A 9,859-nucleotide genomic window follows, 5' to 3' on the forward strand; every position below is an offset into this window, starting at 1 on the left:
GAAATCTCTGATGATCAAAAATCAGATTATACAAACACAGATCTAGAAAACACTGACATTTCTGATGACCAAGACAATTCAGATCTAGAAAACACTGACATCTGTGATGACCAAGACAATTCAGATCCAGGAATTGCAAACAAATCTAAAGTGGCTCTAATAATGTATTTTTTCAATTACTTTTTACTTTTTATTTTCCTTATGTATATTTTCAATTTTTTATTTGGCCTACATTTATTTTAGAATCATAAATCATATTGCTTTTTATAATATCACACTGAAAAGGGGAAATTGTTAAGAAGGTTGAAGATGTATTATCCCCCGAAAAAATAACGATTGTTGTTTTTCAACCTCTATTTTATTGGAACATCCCTACATATCAATGGGACCGTCGGCTAGTACGGGACCCCTTAGTGGGACCATCTCCGTGTATTACCATCATTTCTTTCTGTATTGTTGTTGAGCAAAGTACGAAAACAAAAGAACGAACTAATTCCGAGAATTTACAGCTGACTAGCTGAAATTAACGTTGCCTATTGAAGGAGGGCAAAAATATCATAGATACGTTGAAATTCGTTGCTCTTGCTCCCATTGCAGCAGGGCAGAAATATCATAGATATGTACGTTGTAAATCGTTGCCCTTGCTCCTATGAAGCAGGGCAGAAATATTATAGATACGTTGAAAATCGTTGCCCTTGCTCCTATTGAAGCAGGGCAGAAATATCATAGATACGTTGAAAATCGTTGCCCTTGCTCCTATGAAGCAGGGCAGAAATATTATAGATACGTTGAAAATCGTTGCCCTTGCTCCTATTGAAGCAGGGCAGAAATATTATAGATACGTTGAAAATCGTTGCCCTTGCTCCTATGAAGCAGGGCAGAAATATTATAGATACGTTGAAAATCGTTGCCCTTGCTCCTATTGAAGCAGGGTAGAAATATTATAGATACGTTGAAAATCGTTGCCCTTGCTCCTATGAAGCAGGGCAGAAATATTATAGATACGTTGACAATCGTTGACCTTGCTCACATTGAAGCAGGGCAGAAATATTATAGATATGTTGGAAATCGTTGCCCTTGCTCCTATTGAAGCAGGGCAGAAATATCATAGATACGTTGAAAATCGTTGCCCTTGCCCCTATTGCAGCAGGGCAGAAATATTATAGATATGTTGAAAATCGTTGCCCTTGCTCCTATTGAAGCAGGGCAGAAATATTATAGATACGTTGAAAATCGTTGCCCTTGCTCCTATGAAGCAGGGCAGAAATAGTATAGATACGTTGACAATCGTTGCCCTTGCTCCTATTGAAGTAGGGCAGAAATATTATAGATACGTTAAAAACTGTTGCCCTTGTTTGTAGAACGGAACAGAAATATTACTTTACCTTACCGGAGTATAATCTCTCCGAGTAGGCTAGCATAGCTGATTGATACGTTGCAAACCGTTGCCCTCGTGGTTCATTCACGGGGCAGAAATACAGAATACAAAGGAATCAGTCCTGCATTTATTATTATTTATGTATTTGTATACATGTTAAGTACTGTAGCCTGTATCATTGTCTATTATTTGTATACATGTTAAGTACTGTAGCCTGTATCATTGTCTATTATTTGTATACATGTTAAGTACTGTAGCCTGTATCATTGTCTATTATTTGTATACATGTTAAGTACTGTAGCCTGTATCATTGTCTATTATTTGTATACATGTTAAGTACTGTAGCCTGTATCATTGTCTATTATTTGTATACATGTTAAGTACTGTAGCCTGTATCATTGTCTATTATTTGTATACATGTTAAGTACTGTAGCCTGTATCATTGTCTATTATTTGTATACATGTTAAGTACTGTAGCCTGTATCATTGTCTATTATTTGTATACATGTTAAGTACTGTAGCCTGTACCATTGTCTATTATTTGTATACATGTTAAGTACTGTAGCCTGTATCATTGTCTATTATTTGTATACATGTTAAGTACTGTAGCCTGTATCATTGTTTATTATTTGTATAAATGTTAAGTACTGTAGCCTGTATAATTGTCTATTATTTGTATACATGTTAAGTACTGTAGCCTGTATCATTGTCTATTATTTGTATACATGTTAAGTACTGTAGCCTGTATCATTGTCTATTATTTGTATACATGTTAAGTACTGTAGCCTGTATCATTGTCTATTATTTGTATACATGTTAAGTACTGTAGCCTGTATCATTGTCTATTATTTGTATACATGTTAAGTACTGTAGCCTGTATCATTGTCTATTATTTGTATACATGTTAAGTACTGTAGCCTGTATCATTGTCTATTATTTGTATACATGTTAAGTACTGTAGCCTGTATCATTGTCTATTATTTGTATACATGTTAAGTACTGTAGCCTGTACCATTGTCTATTATTTGTATACATGTTAAGTACTGTAGCCTGTATCATTGTCTATTATTTGTATACATGTTAAGTACTGTAGCCTGTATCATTGTCTATTATTTGTATACATGTTAAGTACTGTAGCCTGTATCATTGTTTATTATTTGTATACATGTTAAGTACTGTAGCCTGTATCATTGTCTATTATTTGTATACATGTTAAGTACTGTAACCTGTATCATTGTCTATTATTTGTATACATGTTAAGTACTGTAGCCTGTATCATTGTCTATTATTTGTATACATGTTAAGTACTGTAGCCTGTATCATTGTCTATTATTTGTATACATGTTAAGTACTGTAGCCTGTATCATTGTCTATTATTTGTATACATGTTAAGTACTGTAGCCTGTATCATTGTCTATTATTTGTATACATGTTAAGTACTGTAGCCTGTATCATTGTCTATTATTTGTATACATGTTAAGTACTGTAGCCTGTATCATTGTCTATTATTTGTATACATGTTAAGTACTGTAGCCTGTATCATTGTCTATTATTTGTATACATGTTAAGTACTGTATGTTTATCATTGCATTATAGTTATATTTCTTTCTTGTATTATTACCTCATACGGTAAAATCTTTATTAATGGACACTTGTTGGATAAATGAGAGAAAGTTGTACAACCTCAGTTAAGTCATACTTAAAAGACACTTCTTCATTGTCTGAAAATATATGAAAACTGTAGAAAATAGTAGCCAGAGAAAGCACTCCTATTGAAAAAAAAATATTTGTTTTGGTGCCAAAAGTGTCCCTTAAATATAATTCTACTGTATCTTAATTATACTGAATAATGTAGCAGTTATTTTATATCTTGTATTTGTAGTTAAGTTTAATGTTGAAGTATATATTTATACTGTGCACAGATCACGTGCTTTAAGTAATTTTATATCTTGTATTTGTAGTTAAGTTTAATGTTGAAGTATATATTTATACTGTGCACAAATCACTTGCTTTTAAGTCATTTTATATCTTGTATTTGTAGTTAAGTTTAATGTTGAAGTATATATTTATACTGTGCACAGATCACTTGCTTTTAAGTCATTTTATATCTTGTATTTGTAGTTAAGTTTAATGTTGAAGTATATATTTATACTGTGCACAGATCACTTGCTTTTAAGTCATTTTATATCTTTTATTTGTAGTTAAGTTTAATGTTGAAGTATATATTTATACTGTGCACAGATCACTTGCTTTTAAGTCATTTTATATCTTGTATTTGTAGTTAAGTTTAATGTTGAAGTATATATTTATACTGTTCACAGATCACTTGCTTTTAAGTCATTTTTTCTGAATCTATAAATTACAATTAAATCAATCAAATGTTGTATTTCTATCAGATATGTTGAAGAGATGAATAAAATGGATTAAAAATGTATGAGAGTATATTGCTTTCTTTGTTGTAGTTTTATTTATTGATGATTTTATATATAAATGACGACAACAGTATACATAGTGATCTACTTCCTGATGATTTAGATATAAATGACGACAACAGTATACATAGTGATCTACTTCCTGATGATTTAGATATAAATGACGACAACAGTATACATAGTGATCTACTTCCTGATGATTTTATATATAAATGACGACAACAGTATACATAGTGATCTACTTCCTGATGATTTAGATATAAATGACGACAACAGTATACATAGTGATCTACTTCCTGATGATTTAGATATAAATGACGACAACTGTACTCATCTTCTTTGTTTCACCATCATAATGAATGTTGTGCACCATCTTCAGCATTGTAATTATAATATCACCATCATTTTACCATCATCATTGGTATATCATTTTCATCATTGTTATATTGTATCAACTTTATCATTGTTAGTACCAGCTTTGTAATTGTCCTTCTTATACCATCTTAACATCATGTTACCACCATCATTATCTCAGTCTATTTTTTATATATATTCATTAAAAAATGTTTCTCAAGGGAAAACCTCTTTTGAATACTATAATATTACGGGGATGTTGAAAACATAGAGGGCAGACTTTGATAGGCACCATTTTGGTCTCTGAATTGTGTTACTGATATTGATAAAGTGAATGCCATATAATAATACGTCCCTGGATGCACGTGTTCTAATTTCAAAGACGTATCTGGGCCTAGACGTAGGAGGCCTAGAGGTAAGGAATTAAAATATATTAAAATAATGTTTTATAATCAAACTTTTTATTTAGTAAACGGTGCCTTTATTTAATTTCGAAAAGATACTCAGGACTCCTGACAAGAGGAGGTTGGCGAATAGGCGCCCGTACTAAAATAAGCCTCTCTGTTAATATTATAGCTAGGCCCTAGGCCTAGCTAGGATAATGTATGCATTCAGCATCAAATCAACTCGGACTGTACCATGCACACTGGATGTAGGCCTATTACGCCTGCCTGTATGTAGCATTTGTAATGGGGGATGCGAGCGAAGCGAGCAACAATGGCTGGGGGGCCAGGAGGCCGCCAAGGGCCCCCGGTCAGGGTCCAGGGGCCTTCAGCCCTGGCAAAATTTGCGTTATTTGACGTTCTAAAACTGATTTAAGACTCTTTGTTGTGGCTTGAGCTAGTTGAACGATGGACACCAGAACTTAACGCTTTCGTGATGTTTAAAGGCCAACTCAGACAGCGTCGTACGACGCTGTCTGAGTTGGCCTTCCTTCCCATGTTTAGGCGCCGTATTCAATAGTGTCTGTATTTCAAGCAAACACTTTACCGCGTACCGCGTACATGAAGCGCTAAGCTATTGCTTGTCGTCACATGATCGACTGCGCATGTTTTTTTACATCAAGTTTGTGATAGAGATCCTGCTGCAGACTGTCTGCCATGCGGTATGTCTGCCAGGCGGTATGTCCGCCAGGGGAACATATTTTCGACGATACCATTTTGTTTAAGGGAAAATATCTGTACTTTGTTTCTGTAATGTCTGCAAGGCGGTATGTCTGCCAGCCAGGGGGAACATACTCCTGACGATACCATTTTTTTAGAGGGAAAAATTATATGTACTTTGTTTCTGTAAGTAAATTGCGTTACTAAACCGTCACTTTTCCTAAAGTTGCGTCGACATATCCAAATGACAGTTTGATAGACCATAATCCGAGGTGTTTTGTAATACTATTATATATTATTAACTATCATAGCTAGGCCGGGCCTCCTGCGCAGCATATTATTATACTATTATTGTTATTCTACTGTGTACTACATTGGCCATTATTACCGAATTACTGTATATCTGATTCTTCATAATTTCAAAATCATATTAATTTTTCATATCATTTTTATTGTTTCACAGTACATACAGTTTTATAAAACAGATGACAAGAACAAGCCTTGTTAAAAATGATGTGTGGAATCTAAAAAAAAAAGGATTTTGTCTGAGTTTCCAAAAGACATTAAACATTACAATGTAAAAACATAAAAAGACTTCCTAAACCTGAGATATAATTTATAAATTCCATAGGAGCAAGCGTATTAACTATCATGAATATTGATAGATTGACTTATTATTTGTATTTTTTTAAAGAAAGTAAGGTTCGGGTAATAATTTAGGCCTAAAGTTTAATCAATGTAACATTCATTATGATTATTGTTTTATACACCCTAATTTAAGTAGCATATCTTTCAGAATACTACAGAATACTGTAGCAGAAATATTACAGACAAACTGTAAATTCAAACATACTGCACCCTTCAACACAGTGCATTTAATTAAGACATTTGTAATAGTAAAACGAAAGGCTTGTAGACGAATGGACAAATGACATCTGCATGCAAAAATAAGGTTAAGTTAGTAAAAATGGATAAATTGGGTTATGAAAATATTCATACTTGTGTCTACTGTTTTGTCTTAATTTTAAATCAACTTTTTTCGACTAATTTTTGGTGAAAGTTAATAACTATTATGATACTTCAAAATGACCAATTTTTTTTCGAAATATTAATTTTTTTAAACAATTTTTTTGTTGTTGAATTAGTCAAAGAGACAATACATCTTAACGTTGAAATAAGATTGAAAAACAAACGTAATAATGGCCTTAACACAATGTAATTTCAACCTTTATTCAATGTTGAAAAAATGTTGTCATTTTAACCAAAAATGCCAACTGGATTTTAACGTTGAATTAACGTTAACATTATATTGTGTTATAAACACAATGTTCAATTCAAATCATGTTGCCATTTTAACCAAAAGCCAGCTCGATTATAACGTTAAATTATCGTTGAAATGAGATTGCTAAAGAAACGCACACACTAGATTGGATCACTGTCTCGAAAAGCGGACCTCTGGAAATAATACTTTCTCAAAATTTGGACCGGTGATGTGGAACGAACTCCCGTCTGTGATCCGGGAACAAACCACGGTTTTAAAATTTAAAAAAGCCCTCAAAACACATCTATTTCCTAAGAAGTGACTGATTGTTGGGTGTGCTGATGTAAAGCGCTATGATCATGTTATACTAATTTGGAAAAGCGCTATATAAATAAAATAATAATAATGATAATAATAATAACGTAATACTGTAAAGGGGTTAAAACATGAAAGCATAATTTATAACTACCTACTTTCAATCTTTTTTCAACATTGAAAACATATCATTTAAACCAAAATCGACTGGATTTCAACGTTAAATTAACATTGATAATAAACGTAAACGGTTGGGCGATTACATCAACGGCTTATCTGATGTTTATATAGAACGTACCTGTTGCTATATTATAATTGATTCATAATGTACTAAATACAAATTTATCTAAAGATGCCCTTAAACTCTCTCTGGCGGACAATTCGGTTACACAAGGTGTAGGTTTATCCCTTCACACCATACCCCCTCCGTTCAACATATTGACCAAACATGAACTAACGCCCCCTCTCCATCCAAGCTCAAATACACGATCACAACCAAACAAATTATTTAGTTAAAAAAAGAACTTAGGCCCGTCAAAAAACTCTCTCTGGTGGACAAACTGCATATTAGGCATATATCTTCAGGCCTATTAAAACAAACTGCATTTCTCTGCTATTTTTAAACGGACATTCAAAAACGGTACGATGTATAGTCAAGACTCATAATTTGTCACCTTCTGGAAGTAGGCCTATCATTAAAAAAATTAAATGTATATCATATTTTTTTCGGTGACAGAATATTGTAAATTAATAAACTCTCTCTTTAGTGGATAGTTGGGATATATTTTACGTTATAACAAATATTGGCACGTTTTTGGGCGATGAAATCAACGGCTTATCTGATGTTTATGTATAAAGTACATGTTGCCTGTTAAAATTTGTAATTGATCCATATAAATGTAAATATAAATTAATGTAAAGATGCACTTAAAAGCTCTCTCTGGCGGACACTGTTACAGTTACACACGATGTAGGCATATCCATTCACACCATACCCCCTCCGTTCAACATATTATCGACCAAACATGAACTCCCCCACCCCCTCCCCATCCAAGCTCAAATACACGATCACACCTAGACAAATTATTTAGTTTAAAAATTCAAAAACTTCCACTGGTGGACAAACTGCATATTAGATAGTTATATTAACTGTTATAATATAGAGAGTGCAATCTGTCACAGGGGTACCTTTTCTTTTTCTTTAATACTCATCCAACAGCGAGTAACCCGCCAATTACAGGATGGATAAACTATTTAATAATTTCACAAGACAAACATATACACAAGATGCTCTACATAAACAAAGACTTATTATTAAGTCTTTGGGAGTGGAGTTGTAATTTGTCATGAGAAAAAAACCCTGACATATGACAGGGCTTTAACCCAGGACCTAATATTCTAAACGGTCCGTAATATGCACCCCCTATAATAGATAGTTATTAACTATTATTATAGGGGTATAATCTGTCACGGGGGTACCTAATATTCTAGACAGTCGACCGTAATAATTGATAGATAGTAGTAAAAATAGTAAGATAGTAAAATAGATAGTTATTAAACTGTTGTAGGGTGTTCAATCTGTCACGGGGGTTACCTTTTCTATACAGTCCGTGATATATTGTATCCCTTGGTGTATATAGATACTGGAAGGGTATAATCTGTTATACTCTCAGCATTGGATTTTGTATCCATTTGCAAAAACATGACAATTGATTTCATGGGGTTCACCTATTCTAGCCCGAAAAATTATTATTATATTACAAGGGTGTTGGTGTTACGGATGGGTCTCTAAATAGCTGTGTATCCCCAATTATTATTTCTTTATACACGTATGTAGGCCTATGTGATGCCTTTAATGTTTTTGGGCCTCTTCAATTGGCGTACGTCCGTTTTCATTTGTAAAAATAATAATAAACAATTAAACATAATGTCACATGGGCCTAAAAAAAATATTGATTAAACAAATAATTATAATTATATTATAGATAAAATTCGGAGAGCGCTATAGGGTGCAAGATAATAATAATAACAATATTTAATAATAATAATGAATAATCATAGGCTTATAATGATATATGAGTATGAGTTTATGAGTAGCCCTTCATCAATGCATGTGAGAGTAGGCCTACTTAGACAAAACTGTCGGGATACCTAAAATTTTAACTAAGCTGAAATATTCTGTATCCCCCAAAACATGCGTAAAATTCGTAGGAGCATGCAACGTATTATTGTTGTAATTCAATAGGGGGTTTACTCTGTTTACGGGATACTAAAATTGTAGAACAGTGTAACTGTACCACTACTAGAGAGATTTTAAAATCTTGGTCGTTATTACTTACTCTTTCATTATGGCTCTGTTATAAATGTAAAAATAGCGCCCTCTGTTGCCAATATTTTCTAATTCGTCAATGTTTTAAAAAATCACAATAGACAATTGTAAAAGGTCATTTATTAATTAAAAAGAACAAAAAACTACACACAGTATATCAAATACCAGTATAGGTAATAACAATACGAGTAATTGACGGTCTACCACACTGTAGATACAATAATTACCCACTGTAAAATGGAATCGCCGGCTTATTGTACTAGTTACAGTAATTACCCACTGTAAAATGGAATCGTCGGGCAATTTCACAAGGTACCGGTTGGCGGACACAAACTCCCTCTAGTAGACATACCGCATGGCGGACAGTCTGCAGCAACATGCAATTGAAGTTTGTAGTCAGTTCAGATTCCGTAATTTAATTATACCGGTATTTTTTCATTTTATATTAACATATTTTTGTTTGTATACCATTGATAATGTAAATTTTGTATATATATATATATAATGATATTGTCTATAGTTAAACAAGACAAGAAGAAATACCAACCGAGGAAATAGTGGACCTTTTGGGACTTGGGGGGGGGGGGTGCGTCTGCACCCAACGCACCCCCCCCCCCTTGGATACGGGCCTGGTATTAATTGCCGATGTAAATTGATTTCTCTGTTTGTTGCTATCCTCGAAATAAT

The sequence above is a fragment of the Antedon mediterranea genome, chromosome 4 (genome assembly GCF_964355755.1).
Source record: "Antedon mediterranea chromosome 4, ecAntMedi1.1, whole genome shotgun sequence".
Classification (NCBI taxonomy): Eukaryota; Metazoa; Echinodermata; class Crinoidea; order Comatulida; family Antedonidae; genus Antedon; species Antedon mediterranea.